This window comes from Podarcis liolepis (genome assembly GCF_965112155.1).
Source record: "Podarcis liolepis genome assembly, chromosome: 3".
Lineage (NCBI taxonomy): Eukaryota > Metazoa > Chordata > Lepidosauria > Squamata > Lacertidae > Podarcis > Podarcis liolepis.
In genome coordinates this window covers 63989326-64014479 of record NC_139557.1, presented here as the reverse complement: position 1 = coordinate 64014479, position 25154 = coordinate 63989326, and the positions used below count along the sequence as shown (strand labels likewise).

The 25154-nt window shown below is 42.7% G+C and overlaps 1 long non-coding RNA gene across 3 annotated transcripts in view; it reads right to left on the bottom strand.

The window, feature by feature from the left end:
- The window catches only part of LOC310703757, a 127915-nt gene that overhangs the window by 70560 nt on the left and 32201 nt on the right, over positions 1-25154 (bottom strand). For all 3 annotated transcript variants that reach the window (XR_014524348.1, XR_014524349.1, XR_014524350.1), the window contains one exon: positions 16660-16856. This is a non-coding gene — a long non-coding RNA (uncharacterized lncRNA). The remainder of the gene's footprint in view (positions 1-16659; positions 16857-25154) is intronic.

Here is a 25154-nt window from a genome sequence, read left to right as displayed (position 1 = left end):
GCTTTTATACTGTAAAGCACCCTGTGAGGCTCAGATGAAGGGCGGTATAGAAACTTCTTCTTCATTTAATTATATCTAGATCAGCCTTCCCTAAGATGCTAGACTCCCATCAGCCCCAGCCAACATAGCCAAAAGGTCAAGGATGATGGGAGTTGTAGTCCAGCACCTTCTGGCGGTCCCAGGATGGGAGAAGCTGCTCTGGATTGGCCTGCCATTTACTCTCTGATGTTACTACAGAATTCCTCTCTGGTGAGGAGCATTCTGTACTAACTACGGTTTCTAGATCAATCAAAAAGGAAGCCTCACATAGACTGCGTTGTAGCAATCCAACCTTGAGGCTACAAATGCCTGAACTACTGTGGTCAAGCTCTCCTGGTCCGTGGTACTAGCTACCAGTGGCAAAGCTGGACCCAGAAGCACTCTCAGACTGTGTGCCTGCTCCTTCAGGGGGAGTGCAACCTCATCCAGAGCAGGCAACTGACTAATTTCTCAGACGCAGAAACAACTTACCCATGATGCCCCTATCTTGCCAGGATTGGACTTTAGATTATTTTCTCTCATCCATCTCAGCACTGCATCCAGGTAATGTTACGAGGCATTACACATGGGTTCCTGCCTTCAAAGGTTCTTGAGAGATAATGAAGAACCTCCATTTGATGTTTGGGTCTCAACTGACAGATAAGGGCAAAGCATCCCATGAGATAGGCTGGCCAGATCCAAGACAGCGTGTGCAGATCTCACCACTTAACACCTTGCTAAGTAGCTTAGAAGCTGTAAAGCTGAGGAGAGCTTCACCTTTCCTGCCTGTAAGGAACTCCTTGTGTATTTAGCACAAAGTCTATATGTTTTGCTTGCTTTGATATAATGGGAAAAAGATTCTCTGGAGTTCTTAAAGAGACATGTAGGGATTTCCTTAGCTCAGAATGACATAGGAATCTTTGACTGCAAAAGATTCTACCTCAATTCCATAATGAGGAATTTTCAAAACCCCTTCGGACATGCTATTTAACATGACAGCATAGGAAGAGACCTTCTTCCAAGGCTCCCCAATATCTTTGTCAGAGGTCCTTCCCATCACCACCTACTACAGCATATGCCAACCTGGTGCTCTCCAGATGTTTTGAACTACAACTCCCATCAGCCCCAGCCAGCTCACATAACAGGTCAGCATAGGTTGACTACCAGATCCCTTTATCTAATAAACTAAGTTCCTTAGTTCTGAGATCCAGATGTGGTTTTAGGACACTGGTGGAGATTGTTGCCCTATTCATAAGCCAAGTACGATCACAATAGAATTGAAATTAGTACTGTAACTTGTAGTTTTGAAGACTGAATTGTGATTAGATCTGAATCGCATTTTGTCTCAAGAATCAGCTCTGCTAAGCTATGCTTCATCTAGTTGGTGAGGATAGTTCATCACATTTCTGTTGTCCATTCTGATCATTCCTTGCTGTTAAAGAGATCTCTGTTCTCAGGCTGCCGGCCTTTAAATCTCACCAATGATAAAAGAGACATCATCTATCTTTAACTCTCCCATCCCATGTTTGCTCATTGCTGCACTATCTTATCCCATTGAAGCCCAAGCAAAGTTCTCACTGACTATAATGGAGTGGATTACACCCTACTGTGCTCATTTCTCTAGATACAAACCAGGTGAGCACAAGTAGCAGGAAAGTCTTGACCCCCATTGCTTCTTTTTATACATTTTTTCTTTAGTAAATTGATGATGGAGGGAAGGTTGTATAACTGCTTTTTACTAGCCACCAAATTCAATTAAAAGCCTCTCGTCTCAGATATTTGTATAATGTGTGAACCTTTTCCCAGAGTACTGCAAGCTGCAAATGAAATTGGATAATGAATTTGTCTTCAGATGTAGCTGACTGAACCTTTTTTTTAAAAAAAAAAACCTTTAAAAAAATAGAGCGAGTGAAGGAGGGGAGAGGGAGAGATTGATGAATCTAACTGGCTACTCTAGGGAGCAGAATGACTGCTGTGTAGTGTCACACAGCTACTAATCCTTCAGAATCAAGTGGAACAGCATTGGAAAGAAAAAGAGACTGAAACAGAAGCCTTTCATGTCTGACTTCATAGGTCATCCACCCCATGCTATGTGCTTTTTTCCTGTGAATCTCTCAGCTAAGTACTTCCAGCAACAGCAGTTCAAGAACACTGAACAAGAAAAATCAACAAAGTACAAGACACAATGAACCATCTAGAAATACCACTTAGCTGGCACACTGCAAAACCCAGCACTGGGTAGCTCTCTTTGCAGTAAACAACTCATTACAGCATCAATTTTGAACAAAACGGGGAGCGTTTAAGATTCACCATCCTTGAGAATCATACATAATAAGACTAGAGTGAAATTTCGCAGGAGAAAATTAGGTCTACGTAAAATATAGATTGTCAGATTATGAGACAGGAAATGTTCCCTGTTGGAAACCCTGCAGTGCCACTACTAGTCAGCTGTAGACAATACTGAGCTAAATGGACCAATTGTTTGACTCTGTTTGAAGTAGCTTCCTTATTGTAGTGTTGCTTTGTTCCCATGTATGCATGTTCTGTTTCTTTTAGCCTCCTTTTCTCTGTTGCAACAGGCTTGCAGGTTTCTGGGTCATAGTTAATCATGCATTTTTTTTGAATAATGATCATCATTAGATGAGACTGGACACCAGGTGTGGTATCCACTTGGGCCGTGTTACCCTTGTGTGGCAAAGTAATACAAGCACAGTACCGTTTGTGTGATCAGATTTGTAATCCATTTTGCTCTGGTGCTCCTTCTGTAAAATAGTGGAGTGGAACAAATGGCAAAAAAGTAAGAACTTGTGTTATCTTAAACATGTAGCCCACAACAGAAAGCGTTTGCTTGCCATCTACCCGCAAATGGTATAAGGCAGCTTCCTATTTTCATGTCTAAAGGACCAATATGAAATTACTTGGGTGCTTCGACAGTGAGATAAAGCCCTCTTCCATGGACCTCCACTATCTGAGATGTGGTAGTTGGGTGCATGGAATAAATCTGCTCCCTGGCCCCCACCATCTGACTTTGCTTGCACACCTTCAGATCTTGATTCATTAAAAAGGCTGCATTTTCAAATGTTCAATTGTGTGTCCAGCTTCTGCACTTAGCTAGTTCTGTTCCTTGGAGAAGACACCAAGCCCCGTTGGATCCTTGGGGTGGAGAACCTGTGGCCCTTCTGATGTTGCTAGACTACCAGTACCATGAACCATGCTGGCTGGGGCTGGTGGGAGTTGGAGTCTAGCAATAGCTGGACAGGCCCAAGTCCCCCATGTGTTGTGCAAGGCTGCCCCCTGCCCCAGTCCAACAGCATTTTGCAGTGTGATAAACCAAGCTCCCCCAACCTGCTACCCCCCCAATGTGTTGGACTACAACTCCCATCATCCCTGACCCTAGGTATTGTTGGCTGGGGCTTTAGTCCAAAACAGCTAAAAGGCACCAGGTTGCAAAAGACTGCGGGAAACTGAGGCAGAACCAAATTCTCACTCAGTTAAAGACTCAAGATGTGGAAGACTCTTATTACCCATATAGGAATGAGCTAACAAAAATAATTTTTGTTAATGACTGCATTGTTTAAATTGCTGTTGTAAATTATATCAAATTATTTGCAAAAACTTCAAGCAGCTTTGCAAAGGATTTTATCTTAGTCCTATCAAATGTTCTCACTTTCAGGAGTATAGATTGTTATCGCCTTTTTTTCACTTTTTTGTTCTAGCAAATAATTCCTTCCGTCTTCGGCTCTCAATTTTGTCCTTATCATCACCCTCACTAACACATTAATGAAAGTCATATTAACTCTATTTTCTTTTATTTGTATTCACTTTACTGAAAAACTTGCCTTTGATCTGCATCGAGTTGCACTAATGATTTTGCCACAAACAAAATCACATTATGCTGTTAGCAGATTTAAATGTTAATAACTTATGGCTGATCAAACCACACTGACAAAAAAGCCCAGCCAGTGGAATTTTCAGCCACGGAATACTTGTAATAAATTTATTAAACGTTAAGGGAGCTAATTAATGAATACTGTATCAGAATTATAGATGAATAATGGCTTGACTATCTTGAAGAAACAGGTCATTAATAAAGTTTGCATGCAGTTTCTGATGCACATGAGGAAATTTTACACAGAAAAAGTTAAGGTTACTGTTTAGGGGTTAAGATAAGGTATCCAATTGTCTATGTTGTTGTTTTACTTTTATGTTGTTACTTTATATACTTTTGTTATTTAACAATGAATTGATTTCCTCCCCTATCTCCTACATTACACAAACCAGACGTATCCAATTTCACATGAGTAAAAAAAAAAAATAGCAGTATCAAACATCAACTTCTATTTTGAAATGTCTCTATTTTGTTTTGGTGCCCCTACTTTGCAGGTGTCCTAAACACACGTTTACCGGTAATTTCCCTATAGGGTAATCCAAGGCATCACCATTCACTTTTGTGCTTCTTCTGACCCGCTGGGGCACTCTTTGCACTGAAAACAACAAAGAGGAAAAATAAAATAAACACTACGCACACAGTATCCCTCCATAATCTCAGGGTTTAAAAGGACAATTTGGGAACTGAGGCAGAACCTTAAAACATTGAATTCTCTAGGATGACAGAGAACACCAGGCCAGCATACAGCAGCCAACTGACCCTGTTTCTCTTTTGTGGGATATTTAAAACACAGTCAAACCAACAGTTCCTGTTTTGCTAGATAAGCACCTGACAGGAGCTGAAGCTCAGAGTTTTCCTGTAAGCTTGCTAGACAGAACCCTGTGAGAGACGTTCCCACTGTGCATTGACAGGGGTAGGGTGTAGCTATATATTCTCCTACCTGCCTGGGCACACCCCTTTCTTCTTTCCATCTCTTTCTGTTCTGCCAACAATGTGAGAACATCTGCCATGTCTGAGCTCCACATTTTAAGATAGACTCAAGTATGCCTGTGTAACTGAATTAACATTTTAAGCCTGCTTGAACAAAGCTGCTGTATCTGTTACTCTTCAACAGGTAGTCCGAGTGAGTAAATGGTATTTTTACATTTTACTGTTGTTGTTTTAATGAGGAGAAAAGGGGTAAATATCAGGAAAATCCAGTCTGCCTTAAAGCATCCTGGATTACTTAAAATAAAAAGCTAAAACTAGCCTATATAAGCTTCCTTTTAAGTTGCAAAGGGATGGCACTCTGCTGAACTCACAAACATGAGGAAGGAAGGCTAATATCTAATATATATATCCTCTATTGGCATTTATTCACATCCCAACAATTTTCATATACTCTCAGTCCTAGTCCATGTCCTTTTGTGATTGTGACAGTTTTAAGGGGGTATCAGACACATTTACTCTCTCTCTCACCCACCCACCCACCCACCCAGATGCCTGGGAATCACAAGTTGGGAGAATGATGTTGCACTCAGCTCCTACTTGCTTGCAGGCTTCCTATAGCCATTTGGTTTGCTGCTGCGAAAACAGAATGCTCAGCTAGATCCAGGAGGGCTCTTTTAAGAGGAGCCTCTTCTTAAAGAGCAATAGCAGCAAGGAAAAAGCTGGCACTGGAAAAGGAAATTCTCTTGTTTCCCATTTGCTGCATTAAAAGTGTTGCGTGTCAAAACCCCTCCCCCAGAAAGAAAGACACAGGACACGATGTTTAAGTTTAATGGGCATGAAATGGCCACAACTTTATTGATTAGAGAATTGAAGGTATTGGCCCTAGGCATTGGCTCCTATCCGCTACCCGGCAGGATGTCCGGGAAGGGTTAACACTAACCGTGGGAGGCCCCCGTTGGAGTACGCCAACTAGGATCCCACGGGTGTCACCGCTTGGGGCGTGCCGGGGGCCCTTACCTAGGTAGGTTTCGGACAAGACAACGCCCCTCGGAGTCCTGTACCGGACTACCCCATTTCCTGGGGGAAGGTGATGGCATTCCTTCCCCCCCATCCATTTGCATAACAATTGAACCCCAGCCAATGCCTAACCGCCAATACAGGGAAAGTTGTGACGGTTTGCTACGAGGTAGGCGAAAAAACCAACTGGCGGAAGATCGCCAACTTGGAAAAATTCCTACCAGGCCCCTTGCGGCGACCAACCGAAGTCCATAGCAAGGTCATGACTACCTACGGCTACCTAAACGTCTAAGGGTGGGTGGGAAGGGAAAACCTCTCAGCTGGTCGGGGAGTGAAGAGGGCGGACCCTGGGCGTGCCAGGCTTAAATGCCCTAAGCCACGCCTCCCCCCGGCCCGCCGATAGGCGGGCGGGGTGGCGAGCACGCCCAGGGATTCCCCCAACTCTCGCGGGGGCCAAGGTCAGCCCCCGCGCTTGGGGGGGAGGGGCTAGACCGCAACCCCCTCTCCTCCCTTATGGTCAGAAATGGCTTTGCGTGTCAAAACCCCTCCCCCAGAAAGAAAGACACAGGACACGATGTTTAAGTTTAATGGGCATGAAATGGCCACAACTTTATTGATTAGAGAATTGAAGGTATTGGCCCTAGGCATTGGCTCCTATCCGCTACCCGGCAGGATGTCCGGGAAGGGTTAACACTAACCGTGGGAGGCCCCCGTTGGAGTACGCCAACTAGGATCCCACGGGTGTCACCGCTTGGGGCGTGCCGGGGGCCCTTACCTAGGTAGGTTTCGGACAAGACAACGCCCCTCGGAGTCCTGTACCGGACTACCCCATTTCCTGGGGGAAGGTGATGGCATTCCTTCCCCCCCATCCATTTGCATAACAATTGAACCCCAGCCAATGCCTAACCGCCACTCGAGCAAGGCTCGCCGCCAATACCTTCAAACCTGTAACCAATTCCTACGCCCTGCTATGGGAACCCCTGAACCCAGGACCTAATCCCCGCTATGATATCACCCAACCATAGGTCGTTCCCTGCATCAGACAGATGCACGCCATCCCTTCTGTAGAGGGCCTCGTTGCTGAACTGGATGCCCGGGTGTCTGATGACGAACCCGCCCAGAGCTGCCACTCTACGTTCCACCGCTCGTTCTAAAACCTTTCTCGCCTTGTTGACACCTACTGGGCTCACGCAGTCTCTCCATGTCCTCCTCTCAAGCAACGAGGACCAAATTATTGTGATATGAGGGTATGCAATTACCAACTCGGTCAGATCATCAAAAATGTGCCACCTCAGATCGATCGCCTTGCGATAAGCGAGATCGTTTTCCCCCAATTGAATCACTAGGGCGTCAGGCGGACCCTCGGCCGCAGCCCTGGCCATCACGGCTGGTTTGAATTCACTCCAGCGCATCCCTCTACGCGCTATCCAAACCAGCTCCACCCTGGGATGTAAACTCAGGTTGCCGCCCAGACCGCTTCTCAAGGCATGAAACTTGGCCCAGTGCACGATGCTGTGGCCCACCAACCAAATGCGCAGTCTCGTGGGTTCTGAAAAGCAAATAGAACAGTGGGCGGAGGTCAGGGGTGCAACACGCAGTCACAAGTTGCTTCTCACATAGGCTTTGTACGCGTTAGATTTCCACCTCCCCAAGTCCTTAATCCTCTCCGTGGGGAGCCCCATATGTACTGCAGTGGTGGCTGCGCCAATACGAAAGGAGTGAGCAGCAAATTCTGATGCCGGGAAACCACAGGCCGACAATGCCGACCGCATAACCCTAGTGAACTGGTGTCTAGTAAGGCGGGATCCGTCCGCATGTATCAGCAGCGGACCAGGGCCGCTAGGCCTTAGGTAAAGAAAACGCCTAGTGTCCCGAACCGGACAAGGGCCCTTCCCGTGGGCTGCCGGCAGCCGGAGCAGGGCCCCCTTGCCTTGCTGATCTGTCTTAGAGCTCCGCACCCGCACTATGAGATCGGTTCTAGACAGGGTCAGGTCGCTCATCAAAATTCCCCTCTGAGATTGGCTGGCATCCCCTTCACATACTACCTCGCCTACGCGTAGGGCGCCGAAGAAAGCAATGGAAAACGCTGTTGAGAATAAACGCGCTTCGTGCTTTGACCAGCAAATTTCACGAAGAACTTTGTGAATCTTAAACAGAATTTCATAAGTTACAGGCCGCCTCCTGTCCGCACATGGGGGTTGCTGCCTACGCCATCCCTCCAGAGTTTTGCGCACAATGAAGGCTGCGCAGGGGTCCTTCTCGAAAAATGTTTTACAAAAGTACGAGATCCCTGCTGAAAAGGAAATTCTCTTGTTTCCCATTTGCTGCATTAAAAGTGCTGCTCTCATGTTGCCTACAGTAGCCCGGAGGTAAGGCCAGCTCCATTAGCATCTTCTAGAATTACTGCAGAACACAATTAAGAAAAATTGTAATAACAAGGAGTAAACATAAATGAAAATGAAGCACAATGCACATCTCTAATTATGCTGATTTGTCCTGGTTCCTTCCCACTGGCTTTGGGAACCAGACTCAACTTCCTAGCAGGAGAAGCAGCAGTAATAGGAAATAACAGCTCACTCATTAAACTAAATATTTGAAGATGATCTGCGGGCTGCTACATTAGCGTATCTTACTATAGAATTTATTATCATTTTAGGGGGTTTTTGTCAGGGCTCATGGTCCATTTGTTCAAGATTGTATAAACAAGCAAGAAAATGAAACTAAGCATCCATTTTTAAAATTGTTGTTTTCATGAAACCCATTCCTAGGAGTATTTTTTTTTTTTTTTACCTTGGTGGTTAACTTTTCATGCTGCCCCTCATCCCACTTCTGGTGGTTTTCATCTGAATTTGACCTTGCTTAAAAGAACAGTACATGTTTCATATTCCATTTTTAATTTTTTTTTATCCCACAGCTTTAATATTTGCCATATACTGGTACATCATGCAAGCAATGATAAATCTCTTCCGGAAAGATCAAGGCTGGCTAATTTCTTTAGTGTTTGGTTTGGTCTCTTTCTTTCATGAACAGCAGCCATTGTCCTACCCTACTGGTAGGGCTGTCAGAGGACAATCCTGTTGGAAGGAGTCTTCTGTTTGAAATGCTGTCCTCTGAAAGCCTTTTTTCAAGACAATGAGCCACAATAAGGTGGATCAGGTCCTTTGAAGTTTCCTATCTTTTCCAAGTACTGAGTGGGCACATAGGGCACCTGGTCACAGACATACTTAACATGGTGAAATGTATTTCTGTTGAAATTACAGGCATTACATTACTTCTTAATTCTCATATCTACATATAAATTAGCGTATGCAAATGGCTCCCCAACTGGAAGAGCATTCTAATACAGGATACGAGGAATATGAAAGCTGGGGACAGGGGCATGGCATTCACTCTGGGTTCAACTGTTTGTAATGAGTGCAAAGTGAGCTATCTTATCAGCCATGTGGGGGGAGTTATGTAAGGGGGTATCCACACCAACACCAGTCTCTGGGAAGTGAAACTCATGCATACCTCCCTTCCTTTTTTTTTTTAAAAAAAAGATATTATGCAATTTAGACTTCTAAAAGATTGGATGCTCCAGTTCATATTTTGTTTTTCATCCCTCTTCTGCAAGGCTGATAAGCACAGAAGATTTTAAGGTATATACGCTGGGGTCCTTCTGAGCTTGTATACCTTAAAAGGTATTTCTGTTGCATGTTTGAACAGCACCTATTGCCCAAACTCCATCATGTTCTACTTCAAGCAGCATTCACAGCCCTCATTTGTGCACACAGAGTAAAAAGATGAGGTGGCAAGTTAGTTTGGTTATTTTGAAGCCAACAAAGATTATTTTTACATTCGTGTCATTTAGTGAGCACTTTGGGCCCTTACCCCAGTACCCTGGAAGTAATTTCCATTACAATCAATGGACTTTATTTCCAATGAATGTGTTCAAGCCTGGGATGTTAAATGTTAAGGATCTCTACCTCACTTGTTACTATTATTAATTATAATGCATTTCAAAATTCTATACACTGAGTCCGCTTTTGTGTCTGACTTCTTTTCCTTTTTCTTTTAAACCACACTGACACACAGAAACAGGCTCATGCAACTTGACTGATATTGCATATTTGTGCAGTCTATTGTGCTGGGCAATCTATTTATGGCATAATGGAAAAGGAGAACTAGACTGATGGGAGGTGAGTGCTTGGCAGTTGCAGATGCAATCTCACAATCAATATTCCAGTCATGAACAATCTGACAAAATGCAGTAAAAACAAGGATGTACAGGCTTGTGTTATTTTGTTATGAACTAGGACATTCAAAAGCAGCCTAAGGAAGGAGAAAGCCCAACTCCCAATGAATTCTAAAGAAATCAGGCTGCTTAATCCACTCCCCAACCCAGAAAGCAAAATCTCAATGCATTGAATTCCAGTCGAGGTATATTCCTCTGTGATTATCTTTTGCACAATTCAGGGAGAACAGGATACTGAGCATGGGCCTGTGAAATCTGTGTTCAATCCAACCATTTTAAAAATTGACTTTGTAGTTGAGATAGCTCCTTCCTCTCCTGTGCTGCTGTGGGAGCCTTAGTAAGTTTATTTACAAATATGTCCTAATGATTCAAAGGTTTGGATTTTGGCCACATATGTAGCTCATTGCTGTACATACTTACACAGATATAAGAAACTGTGCAAAAGATTGCAGCCTTAAATACAACTCCTTTTTCCATAAAATGAGTACACTGGCCTACTTTGCAAGTTTATTGTTTGGAAGAATAAAAAAAAAGAAATTAAATATTTTTGCAAGTGGAACAGCAATAAAGATATGCCATTATCCAACATGTTCCTCGGGGGAGGAAAAGCATTTCAATTCTACCTTTCAGTTGACTTTAAACTTGTCAAGATCTGTCAATACTGCTATCAATGTCATGATGACCTTGTTTTTCGGCATCCAAATAATACAGTTAACACACACCTTTACATTGCTCTGACCATATGAACAGTTAGATGGGGAAATATAATTTAGAGCTCTGGGATAACAGCTTTTCGGTAACTGGTTTAAAACTCCTTCTGATCTATCAGTGTGGGAGTCTGATCTTAGGTAATGCAAAGCTGAGATATTTCAAATGCAAATGAGTATTCTCAGCAAAGTAAGTTTTACAGTAATACTACAAAGCAATGCAATCAGACTGAGAAGATGGAAGTCATCGGAGGTCATCTGCTGGAAGAAAGCAGGCCTATAAATGCAGGCAGCAGATCTCCAGAGAGCAACTTGAACAGCCTCCCACAAGGTGGCTCCCACTAGTTTCATCTTTCACTTCCATTTCATATATAGAGCACCCTGTAGAACATTCATCTCAGACACTATGCATGCAAGTGAATTGCCCATTCAGGAAAATATCCATAGATATTAGGACCTCCCCCTTCCCTCAGTTCCCTTACCATTCATTTATTCACAGTAGTCAAGATGGCCAACCCACAAGGATATATTTGTCTGTGATGGATGAAGCTGGTGATAAGTGTAGTCCAAAGCATATGGAGCCAACCAGGATGGAGAAGGAAGGACTTAGGGTACTTTGCCCATTGTGGGACTGTTTAGGAAATGACCCTGATGACTTCTTCCTCTATAGTTGGTTTTAAGATGGAGTAGGAAGATCTTTTTTTCTAACTTCTTTTAGTCATTAATAGCTGTACTAAATCAACAACTCAGCAGGGATAAGGCAATTTTCTTTCTTGACGAAACCTTTGCTTTCATTGCTCTCTGAAAGCAAGACAAGGTCTATTAAAATAACATTAAGGGAAGAGCTGCCAGCTCAAATTAGGAAAGTTTCAAACATCTTGAAACAGAGGGGGGGATATGATTAACAGGCTGATCGGATAAGTAAGGAGGAGGAACAACTAGCATGAACAACCTTCGTGCTTAATTATATCTTCCTTCCTCTCTTTCAGTTTAGCCGCTTTAATTACATGTGTTTCGGAATATAAACATATGTTCATTGTGCACACACATTCACACTCTTTATTATAATGGGCATCGCCTCAATTTTGTTTTGTTTTTAACCCAACAACTCTAAAGCTTCATTCTATTGCCTTCCCACCCACCCAAAAAAATGCATGTGCCAGAAAAATTAGCATTTTCAAAGACAGTTACACCCTAACCCTGAACACCCACACTTAAATTGGATGCACACAAGGCTAAAAGTGTGCAAGACAGAGTCCCTGATGATTTTGCTTCCTTCTCCACCATGAGAAAAGGCAGACATCGGCCATCCTAGAAGGGGGCAGTCCTATGATCCCTAGGGCAGCATTCAAGGGGTCAGTGGATGCAGTGGCAGAGAGCAGATGGGGGCATGTCTGGTGTGCATCCCGGGAGCATGGTGCGCATCCTGGGGGTGTGGCATGCCACCCACAGGGGCATGGTGCCCAGCGGGGGGGGGACCGCGATGGCGCCCCACCGGGATCATGGTGCTGGGGGCTCCCCCGTCCCCCTCTTCCTCTGCCAGTGAGTGGATGGACAGGACCACCAACCTGAAATCATGAACCGAGGTCTGACGTTGGTGAAACAGATACAGTGCTGGATCCCACCACTCTGATGGTGACAGCTTCTCCAATGCTGTGGTCCAACTGATGGGGCTCTCATGTCAAAAAGGCTAATAAGGAAGCTGCTTGCATCCAAATGACCCCAAGCCCTTCCAATACCTTGCCATGCCTCCACCAATCAGAGACAAATTTGGAAGTGCTTCTGAGCATGTCTAAACCTCTGTTCCCCACTAAAAGAAATTGTTTTTGTATAATTGGAGACACTCAGATTTGAGTGTTCCTCTACCCCCCCCTTCTGCCCTACCGCACATTGGATGAAATGTTAAACTGCTTTCATTTCTCTCTGTCTCACACACATGCACAAACATCCTTAGGATTTCCTAAAACTAAGGCTGCAAAAATAAGTGTCTATGTTATGTTGCACAAAGCACAAAGCACATTCCACTGAAATCAACTGAATCCACTTCAACTAAAAAGAAATTGAATCTACTTCCAGCTAAATTATCAGACCACAGCCAAAGGTCATCTAGCCCAACCTCCTGCCAAAGTAAAGCACTGCAAACAATATTTTCCTGTCCTGTAGTCAAGTGAGAGAATGGACAGGTTGGAGAATAATGCTGTGCTCACAGTTGGAGGTACTTGTCTTCAGATTCAGAGCAGTATTATGGCAATAATTTTCAGTGCCAGGACTCAGCTCTGTAGTATACAGGCCATATATATATATAGTTTTACATAACAAATTTAAATTCAAACAAATCATCCACATCATCATTTAGGAATCCCTGAATCCATTGACTTCCCTCCGCCTTTGATATGTGGTGGACGTGCAAGATAACAAAAGCATTCTGGGAAATGATTTACCATAAACAAAGATTTCTTTTGAAAATGTGCAGAGTGCAATTTCCTCCTAAATAAGGCACTGTAGTAGGGCAGGTTTTCAGATCAGAGACTGCACCTTTCTTACAAGGTTCAGAGCTTCAAAACAACTGTCTTTTGTTTAACAAAGTGCAGACACACCATTTAAGAATATGAAACCAATTCTGGTACACTGCTAGTTTTTGTGCCTTGTCATGGAATTTGTTCCTCTCCAAGCTCTATGCCCCTGGAACCCAACTTTGAGCAACAGATTACTGCATTGCAGGGGGTTGGTCTAAATGACCTTTCTGGTCCCTTCCAACTCTAAAGTTCCATGATTTTATTATTATTAAAAGGTGGTGGTGGTTGTTGCTGAAAATTCCTGAGGCCACAGTATTTGATTCAGAACTACAGGCTTCCTAGAATACTATGTTAACTAATTTAATAAAACACTGCCAGTCATCCAAAGAGCTCATATCAGCAATCTCCTCTTCCTCATAACCACTGAAACAGTCACTGCCCCAGTAGCTTTGTGTCCAAGCAATGATCTGAACTTACATTTCCCAGTGCAAGTCCCACACCCAATCCACTAAATTTCCCTGCCTCTTGAGGCTTCTCTGTTGCTGGTATATATGTTAATGTAACATAGTTTTGGCCCCTTGATCTTTTCCTTATGAATGAATGTCTTCAACACATGTGTGTTTATGTTGAAATCAATTCCAGTCATCGAACACAATAAACCCAGTAAGTGTTCCAGAAAAACATATTCTGGCAAAAGAAAAAGAAAGGGATTTGTTAGATTGTTGATTTTCTTCCCCATCTCCTGCAGGCTGAAGACTTCAAAAAAAGAAAAGAAAAAAGGTTACAAAACATTGCTATTTTTTAAGATCCTTAAAACTCAAGAGCGGCTTACGTCACCACCTGACAGAAGAGAGGCACACATTTTCAATCTGTTGAAAATAATTGTGTGGAAAAACTCATTCGGTGGCTTCCAGACAAAATCCAATCAGTGTAATGGTTTTTGAGAACGAGGAACTGTATTCACATTTCATTCATGTAAAGAATGAGATAATAGAGGACTTTCATGGTGGATGAGCACCCTGCAGGTAGTGCAGTTTGCTGTACTGTATCCAGGGCCTTGCTGGGTCCATCGCATAAAGAAAAATCTCTCTTAATTTGTCCCCATCCCTCAGGCATCAAATACATTTTCTTCCAAAATGAATGGACTGAAGCAAGGATTGACAGCATTTGCACTTCAATGAGATTCCCTGTGAATGACAGCTCTGTTGCTTTGGGAAAACCAGCTGTGATTCTAGCATTCCTTTAATGCGATAAAATTGATGTAACCTGCCGATACCTGGGTCCTTGTCATGAAACCTGGGTAATTATTTCCTAAATCAAAAAAGAGGGAGAGAAAAGGGCTTTTCACATTCACCGTGCTCACTGTCTTCAGCTAATAAAAGGTTTAATTGAAAGCTAATAATTTCAAATCCAGCACAGCAGAATTAAGGCCTCCAAAAGTAGCATCACGTTCACTCCAAGTGCTACCACTCTAGCTCAAGTTGCCTGAGATTTTCATTTTGAACAGTGTTCTTTTGCTCCCTGTAGCAATTTATTCTTTTCAGACACAATAAGCCTGCAACGTATATGGGGGTTACCATAACCTCCAACATTTCTCCAATGAAAATAGGGACTTCCTAAGGAAAAGTGGGACATTCTGGGATTAAATCAGAAACCAGGGCAGCTTATCTAAATCAGGGACATCCCTGGAAAAATAGGGACACTTGGAAGGTCTGAGTTACGTTCCGGGATCACACCTAAAGCCAAAATCACATATAGTCAGAACACATTGGGTCCAATGGCAGGTGGTATTGATTGCCAAAGTCTTTCTTCTCCAGGTACCTGCTTCCTTTCCACCCCCTTTTAATTTTTTTTTAAAAAAAATTGCCTTGGAGGGCTAAACCAGCTTGGGGGTCCTGCCAGGGACCAGCTGCTGCTGCTGCTGCTTCTCCTCCTCCTCCTCCTCCTCCTCCTCTTTCGTCTCCTCCTTCTTTTTAGTTTATAATTTTATTCTAGCAAGACTGCTACCATGCTTCAGAGAATCAAGAAGAAAATATCACAGCCTATCAGGAGCTGGTTTTGTTGCCCAAGCAGTACTGACAAATGGAGAGGAGAGGTGTAAAGCAATTGGCAAATCCCAGTGTATGGTTGTTGAGCTTTGTTCAGGTTGGCCGAGTAGAGCAGCTTTAAGGGGAGATTGTGGATTTGTTGTTGTTCTTATTTTTACCATGTTGTTTGTGGTTTTTAAATTGTAGTGTACCACCCTGAGATGTGTAGATAAAGGATGCTATACAAATTTAGTAAATAATAGCAATAATTGCATGTGAAGACCCCCCAAAACCACCCCCAAATGAAGACATAAAAGACACAGATTTTAGTTTAAGGTTTTTGGCATTAAATTTTGTCCACAACTTTATTGATTACAGCATGTGAGTGGTTGCTTAGGCATTGGTTCCAGACTACCTGAACCTGCACAGTGACAGGAACAGGACTGACACTGGGCATCACCATATGTCAGTAAGGGAAAGCAACCTGGGGGAGCAAGAAATGGCTTTGATCTCACAGCTCACCCCAGATGCTCCCAGGGGCTCTGGCGTGGCCCTAGCCCCTTGACAGGGTTCGGACAAAAGCAAGGTGAGCCCCTGGATTCCTTTAATGTAATTCCCTAGCAACAACAATGGAGGGGCAGGCACAGCCAACCATGTCCCCTTCCCAAAACATTGAACCAAATTCCTAACCACCAACCTTACAAAGTTGTGACAATTTGCTTCACGGTAGGCAAAAACCAAGTGGAACCAGCCAATCAGCCAAATGGCAAAATTCCTATTGGGCCCCTGCTCCAAAACAGTCGACCCCTATACAGGCATAGCAAGGTCATAAGAACAACCCTAAATATAGGGAGAGGAGGGCGGGTGATCCGCTGCACATTGCAAGAAAGTGAAACTCTCCAGCGATGTGCAGCAGCTTAAGTAGCCCCTCAGCAGCCAATAGCCAACCCAACTGACCAAATTTCTGCCCCAGCAACAGAGGGGTAACCAATGAGGTGTTGTGGCCATCCAAACGGTCCCACCACACAACAGGGATGCAGTTCCTGGTGATCTCACCACAACACGTGCCCTCCATGATGGAGGATCCGACTAATAAAGTTGTGGAAGTCCCAGTTATAAAGAGAATGACTGGAATTCATTGAACACATTTTATGAATGTGTTTTATACTTAATGACAAAAGGATACCTGGAACGGATTAAGTTTGTAAACCAAGGTACCACTGCATTAGTAATAATATTACAGTTGGATTTGCTTTATTTACTTGGGTTAACATTTCTACATGAATAGCACACTTTATGTAAAAAATACCACAAAAAATACCAGGCTCCAGCATGCCTTTTTCCACAGTGCTTCCTGTTACTCCTCAGGGTCTAGATGTGTAGGTAGAGGGTAACCTTCCTGCCCATTGTTCTGCACAAAGATGATAGTCAATGACTAGGCACAGTCCATGGCCTAATACTTGCTTGTAATGGGTCTTATCTAGAAGAGGATTCCAGCAGATGGGCGACAAAGGACAACTAGAGAAGCAAAAATAAATGTAGTTTAGAAAAAAAACATCCAGTGGTTTGGCAACCCATCAACTCCATTTTAATCCCTTTAGCTTTGTGTTCATCACAGAGGCTGTAAAAGGTAGCATACAGTGAATAAAAAGAATTGCAGAAGAGTCAGCAAGAACGTTTTCAGATGGGACTTTTAAAGGTCACTAAAACATAAGGGTTTTAAAAGTCTTCTAGCAAGTCATGGAAACTAGAGCTTCAGTTTCCTGTGAACATTTTTGGCAGTCCTGAAAAATGCCTCCCTTCTAAAATGCTCTTAAAAAATAAATAAATCCCCTCATTTTTAAAACTAAAAATAAATGGCAGTAAGTTGTAATACAAGCTTATAATTGTTTGTGTTAATCCATAACATAAGTGAGATACAGAGGTTAAAAAACATACTGTACAGAGTAAATGCCATATGCTTTATACAAGGGAGGAGGGAAACTGAAGAGAAGTAGTGAACATTTGCAGTCATCTATTACCCATCTCCCAGCAAGTTATACGGTTGCACTTTGTTATTCCAATCCATAATAAACAATGACAATCTATCAATAAAGCTCTTACTCCCTTGCCAACCTTCTCTGTTTTTGATCCTGTCCGTCAGCTTCAGCATGTATCCCATATCCCATTCAACCATCTTCTTGTGTCAGAGATTCTTTCTGTTCCCACTTTTGGCAGACTGCCATTCTGACAGCCGTAAATACATAAGTAAGCATTTCTCTATTCACCCTGTTTACTTCATTTTCTGTGTTACCAAACAAAATGATTAATGGGGCCTGCTTTGCTACAACCTGTCATTTCCTTGGTGTTCACCAACACTAACTCCCAGAACAACTTAGTACACATACACCAAACGTGATATTTTCACTCCTGTTGTCCCACATCTCCAAGATTTGTCATCTGCTCTAGGATATATGTGAATCGATCCTTTGATATGTTTCTGTACAACTTTTCCTCGCCCTGACTTCCTCTCGCTCTCACTTTTCTAACACTTCTGAATACGAAAGCATCAGTGTAAGCAGATGCTTTCATCTGCCCCGGCTGCAACAAAACATGTCTTTCCCATATAGGTAGGGTTGCCATATTTCAAACTGTGAAAAATCTAGGCAGTTGTTGAGCTTCTTTTAGTTGTGCCCAAAGTTGTTGAGCATTTTGGGCAAAGTCGCCCACCAAAATTTGCCACTTTTGAGCTACTTTTATGGAAAAACTGCAAAAACGGCACTGCCGACATGGGCTGTCCGGATTTCCCCAGACATTTCCCCGATTTCTGCCCAGACACTGCTCCCAACTGCTGTATTCCAAATATGCCCAGGAAAATCCGGATGTATGGCAACCCTATGTACAGCAGGCACCCTTAATTCTCCACCGCCCAAAGATGCATGAAACATTGTTTCACGACAGATGCCAACCACTCAGAAGGAAGTCTCATTGAATTCAGTTGGGTTTATTCCCAAGTAAGTATGATTAGGATTGCAGCCTTGTTATCCTGGTTTCACAGTTAACTGTTAACTTAATCCTGTCTTGGTTTCCTAACTCAGGTATCTGAGAAGGACAATTTAGCATCCTGTTGATGTTTTACTCTTTGTTTTCTTGGATTGCATACATTCCTGCGGGCATATTAAACATTTACAGGCACTCTCCTTCAATTAGTGTAACACAGTTAAGTCCTTTCTGCAATGCAACATTTTATTCCATAAATATTTATTTTTTTTTAAAAAAGGAAATGGTGGTGTTTGCATCTGCTGAAACATAACGCTCAAGTTAATTTATGCTTAGTTTGATCACACGGGGTTCCATATTGTTCAGTGCTCTCTGAACTTTGAGCCACCCACCTTGAATGCGCAAGCCAGCACAAAGGCAACACCCAGGTGAAACAATTAAAAGGTGATTATTTGCACAACGTGTGAGTGGTTTTTTGAGGGGAGGAGAATCTGCTCTTCTCTTATTGGTTATTTCTACCTACAAATTTAAACTAGAGATCACTACATGGACAGCTAATATTTCTTTTCCTGTTTTCGTATTTGCTTTCTTCCCTCACTCTACATAAGTGGAGATATTTAGAAAAGGAAAGCCCTTTCATCCATGTTTCCACCTCACAAACAGACATTTGGAAGCCTGCTAGGAGGAGGAGGGAAGTTTGAGGCAGTTTCTGCCTACTTCAAAGTTAACCGAGTTATTGAATTCTTGGCCTGGAGCCACCTTTGCAAAGCTGAGAAATGGTTGTGGGCACCATGCACAACACACACCACAATCTATTTTATTGGCTGCAATATAATGTTTCTTGAAAGTTTAATATCAGTGTCAAGTGGTGAGGATAGGAGCCCTGTGGAAAACAGGGCAGCCCTCTGTGGGTGCATTTGTGCCCACAGATCCCAGGTTGGTGCCCCCTGCGTTAACCATTAGGTTGCTATCATGGCACAACTATGGCAAAAGAAGCTTGACTGATGGGTCCCCCCCCCACCTCCACCAAAACAATCAAAAACTTGAACTACACGTTTCAGGCATTTTCATAAATTTGCATGAGTGGGTGTATTTCTCTAAGAGTCAAAATGGAATTTTTAAATGCACAAATAAGGTTGCACTGTATTAATAAGGTAAACACTTCTCTGACTTAAGGATAGCTTTAAGGATAGTGTGTGTACAGCTTGTTGTATTTTTGAGGTAGTGCACAGCATTTGCCCAGCTATCCTGCTATCTGTTCTCCTTTGCCTCATTATGCGTTTCCTCATTAGTTCATTCCTTGCCATTGTTGCTCAGCAATTCTTTACAGTAGGTGGTCATTGCTTTTATTTTATTTGTCCTTCTGCTTTGTTTCTCTTGGGAAAGGCTCCAGGTGTTCTGTCTATCATGTTCATCCTTGCTCTGTCTGGAACACCACATCCAGGACTGACAGCCTGGTTAAAGAGGAGCTCAAAATGAGGAGAATCTCCTTAATTGCCTGTATTTTGGCTTTCAAAAACAGCTTTCACACCTAAAGCTGGACTGGCTCACATCTGGGGCTGTCAGGTTTTTGGCTTGCAAATGAAGAAATCAGCTGCACCCGCTTCCCTCAGGGTTATCTGGGGGAAAGCTAAATTTGATGCATAAAGTGAAAACACACAGCCTAATTTCCACAGAGAATACAAACAACATATTTCCTTAATATGAACTCATATGAATTATTTTGAGTTATTGGTGCCCTCCCCCACCCTCCACTTTTAGGAACAAATAAACAAAAAAATCTGGAGGCGTGCCTAAGTGGAGGCCATTTTGGTCTGAGAATAATGTTGAAATCTCAGTTATTCTGTCCCTCAGTGGGTGTTTACTGAATGTTATTCATTTATTTAAGGGTGCAAGTCTATGGTCCTCAGAAAGTTACCAGGATACAGGTCTATTACTATTACGATGATCAACATCACCATACTCATAATAACCATCATACCAGCAAAGTAGATCTACTAGAGCACAGCTGTGCAACAGAACCTCCTTCCCCTCTCCTCTCATGCCCCCTGCACCCTACTATGGGTTCCTCGACCCCCTGGAGCAGATTTGGGGAGCATGCTTGGGTAGAGAAGAGGGAGGGGAAATTCCACGATGCAAGCAGGCATTCTTGCACTAGTAGATCTACTTTGTGGGGTCCCACCTATTGTTGTTATTTATTATTACAGTGGTACCTCAGGTTACATACGCTTCAAGTTACATATGCTTCAGGTTACAGACTCCGCTAACCCAGAAATAGTACCTCGGGTTAAGAACTTTGCTTCAGGATGAGAACAGAAATCACGCGGCGGCAGCAGGAGGCCCCATTAGCTAAAGGGGTAACTCAGGCTAAGTACAGTTTCAGGTTAAGAATGGACCTCCATAATGAATTAAGTATTTAACCTGAGGTACCACTGTACTATAATAGGTTTCTAAGCTACTGCAGCAGTCTTCCCTTGACTGGCAGGGGAAACCTCTGCCACTATAGATGCTTCACCAACAGTGCCCCATGGGTGGTGGGCAAAAGTGTAAGGGTGTTCTGGGGGCATGTCAGAGAGGGACTGAGAGTGACCTTTAGATCCACCCATTCCAAAGTTCCCTAATTTCTCAGAAATGCACATCCAGTGCAATGGGGGAAACTCTGCCGGACCTTGAGCTGGCATAGTTATTTCTGCTATAATTTGAAAAGAAACAAATGGGTAATTTAAAAAGGTGGCAAGAGGTTGAAAGCTGCCCCTCCATCTTCCACCCTGGTTGGTGGGAGCCCAGCAGGGCTTAGGAAACAGTGGTTCTACTGCCACCAACTCTTTCTCTGTCTCATACGCCCCTCCCTAGGATTGCTCTGTTAAAACCTTTTAGAAACATGATTCTGCTCCAAAGGTCAAGATGGCTTATAAAGGGGTGTGTGAATCAATACAACAATTAAAATCACATTACAACAAAACAACCATCGAACCAAATAGAACCCTTTGGACTTACAAGCCCAGATCAGTCCTATCTCAATACTTGCTTACACTCTTAAATGAGGTTGATGAAGTATGTAATCTCTTCGATGGTTCTTCCACAAGAGGTTTTGTCCTTCTATACGCCTAATAATGCAAACTTTAATCATGTTTTCCAGTGGTTTACCTGGAATAGACACTGAGCTAGCTGTTGCCATTGGGGTTATACTTACTCATTCCCTGTAGGGAGTGGCAATGGAACTCTGCATGCAGCAGCTGTTCTGTTAAGTTGTGATCGTGAAAGGCAAAAGGGATCATAAATGTTTGACTAGAGGGAGCAAACCTCTGGTTGAGTGCCTGGCATTTGGGACCTCCTTTTCTGCACACTGAATAATTAGTTTCGGTGCTAGGAGAGACTGTTTCTAGCTGTCAAGGGAGCAAAGTCTGGCTATCATATATAGTAAGTTTTCACAATTTATAAGGAAGTTTATAAATTTATAATGGAAAGATTTGTTAGAAGTTCTACTTTGAGGCATGATTTCCCTCTCCCATATATGGCTGTCTCCAAGTTCAGTGCTAATGCCTTCCAGTGCAATCCTAGCCATGCCCACTCAGAAGTCAGTCTTATTGAATTCAATTCGCCAGGTAAATAGGGTTACTAGCCACAATGGCTATGCTCTGCATACAATATAAAAGACACTATGCCTCTGAATACCTGTTGTGGGGAAATTTGGTTGGGCAAAGTGCTGTTGTCCAACTTGCAATCTTCCCACAGGCATCTGGTTGGCCATTGTGAGAATAGGATGCTGGAATAGATGGGGTGCCAGTTTGATCCAGCAGGCTTACTTATGCTATTAGACATGGGTAGCAAACTAAAGCCCGGGGGCCAGATCCAGCCCAATCGCCTTCTGAATCCAGCCCGCTGATGGTCCGGGAATCAGTGTGTTTTTACATGCGTAGAATGTGTCCTTTTATTTAAAATGCATCCCTGGGTTATTTGTGGGGCATAGGAATTCGTTCATCCCCCCCAAAAAATATATATATAGTCCAGCCCCCCACAAGGTCTGAGGGACAGTGGACTGGCCACCTGCTGAAAAAGTTTGCTGACCCCTGCTATTAGAGTTAAGATTGCTACCTTAAGCAATTCCACACCTGTAGCAAAGAATGAGAGTCTTCCTCTTTTCTTTAATTACACATGAAGAGTCAGGTTGGAGCTAAGAAAATTGTAACCCCCATGGCATTGGTTGCCTGAAGCACTGCTTCACCTAGCTTCATGGTTAATGCTAGACCAGGTATGGCCAAACTTGGCCCTCCAGATGTTTTGGGACTACAGTTCCCATCATCCCTGACCACTGGTCCTGTTCATAGCTGTCAACTTTTCCCTTTTCTTGCAAGGAATCCTATTTGGAATAAGAGAATTTCCCTTAAAAAAAGGAAAAAGTTGACAGCTATGGTCCTGTTAGCTAGCGATGATGGGAGCTGTAGTCCCAAAGCAGCTGGAGGGCCACATTTGGCCATGCCTGTGCTAGACCTTTGCATGTTATATCTGCTTTCTACTTAGCAAACGACTGCAGCACGTGGAATATCTTCCCTGCAGCATAATAAACATCCAGCTAGTTTTTGAGTAGCAGATGTCAAACTACATCTCACACACATGCTTCTTGGGCTATCTTTAGCTGTCACTGGTGAAGCCAATAAGCTATATATTTGGATTCCACTTTCACCTGAAAAACAGACTATTCAAAAGTGGCTTATCCGTATCTTTATTCTTATAACTTGCCAGATGGAACAAAAAATGAAAGACTGAAATAGTACCTGTCTCTCCCTTCAATCCTGTTCACTTTGTCCCCCCCCCCCCAATTTGTTTTATAACGGGAAGCCTTGCAGAGAGGAAGCCTGATAAATAGAGCCAAGGGAATGATGGCTGTTTTGCTACTATGCTGCAGTTATAGCCTTCTAAATCATAAAATGTTAACAGCAAAACTAAATTTAGACATGTTGATAGCTGAAACCATACGGCAATATGGCACATCCATTGCCTGCTATGCTTTGAGGACCCCCCAAAAAACTCCCTCCTATACCATTAATATAAACTGGTTAAATCACTTTAATACTCCAGGGGTCTCGCCCACCCCAACTCTTTGCCCACTGACCTCCTTTTTCTATTCTCTGCCTTCAGTTGTCACAATGGTAAAACTAGGAGGATGAAAAACAAATCAGATAGACTGTCAATTTTCAGGGATATTCTATACATAAATCAAGTTCAGTAAACTTCTCACCTGAATATTTCATCTTTAGTAAAACAACAACAACAACAACAACAACAACCTGTCTTGTGATGTTAAACAGGGCTGGTCTGGAGCAATTTGGGTTTTTGTCCAAAGGTTTCAGAAGAGCAGTAAGAGCCTATAAGCACTACAATACAGCTGCACAATTTTGTTAAGCACCTTAAGACAAACAGCCTTAAAAGATTCCCTCCTCAGTACCTTGCCAGATGTGAAATTGTAACAGTGTTGTACGCAAGGGAAAATACAAGGTCTTGTATGAACCTTCAGGATTAGGAAATTATAATGTGGGAGAAGAAGAAAAGATAAATAAAGGCAGCAACTATGCACTTAGTAATATCAATATAAAAAAAATATGCGGGACAATCCTATGCTTGTGTTTGGATGCAAGACTAAGAGTTTGATAGGGATTACTCTCAGGTAAGTATCCAGAGTATTACAGCCTGTGAACAGAATTGTAGCCACAATCTGAAACAGCTGGAATACTGGAAAAATACAGATTCCTTCTCAATAGTCTGAGAACATATAAAGCAATTTATTTTTAAAAAATAAAAAATAAAATACCAACAACATGCAAAGTTTACATTTGACTACCTTGGATTTTTGACAGCATATATTTCATGCCCAAAGTAACCAAGGCCAATACCTCAGTATCCTCTCCACTAACCACTAAGAGCCTGTTCTACTTGACTATCTAAGGATGGCCTGGACTGATGTTAAGAATGTCTCAATCTGAAGCTCATAAAAGCTCATAAGAGTTCAGCCAGGGTAATCACTGAATTTTCCAGTCTCCCTCAGTTTAAGAATGCTATGCTTATAAGCAATGGCAAATCATTAAGTGAAGATCCCTCATTTATTTGATGATGCTACAGTCCCCATCTGGTGGTTTTTCTTATGCTGGGAAAAGCTATTAGATTTAGTAAATTGCAGAGTGAGCCAGGACATCTAGGTTCATTCCTGTCCCTATGTTTATAAGGACAGCCTTAATTGCTTCCTGCTTTAAAATGCTGAGAATAATACCCACCTTCTCTTGGAAAGTTCACAGAGGTATGCTATGTCCGTATAAGCTCATTCATTCTTGGGTACAGACCGTGGATGCGAAGGTGGAAAGAAGCCCTGAGTTCAAAGTAAAGATGCAGGAGAAATTCAGTTTGGTTTGCATTTTAATGAGAACCTATCTAATTCACACTTCCTGAAACAATTTGCTAAAGGAAATGCAGCTGTCCTTTGAAATGCACACAACTCTGAATTTTGCCATGCAGTTCTCTATCCATAAACTGTATTAAAACATGTGCATTGGGGAAAAGTGTGCATAAATATGCATATTTTAGTGAAAATGTATTAAATATATTAAGGAAACTTGTATGTAAAAAAACATATTATGAGAGATAAGCACTAAAATGCGGTCAAATTTTCATAAGGACTTTTAAAAAAATGCAACCTAATGTGGAGAACCTAATTGTCACCTTGCTCTATCACTCATTCAAAGGCCAGCCTGCTAGGGTAACTTAACTGTCCTTGAACTCCAGTTTCTTTTCTGTGAAGTGGGGCTGCCAACTTCTAGTTTGGCCATTTAACTCAGAATCCTGAAG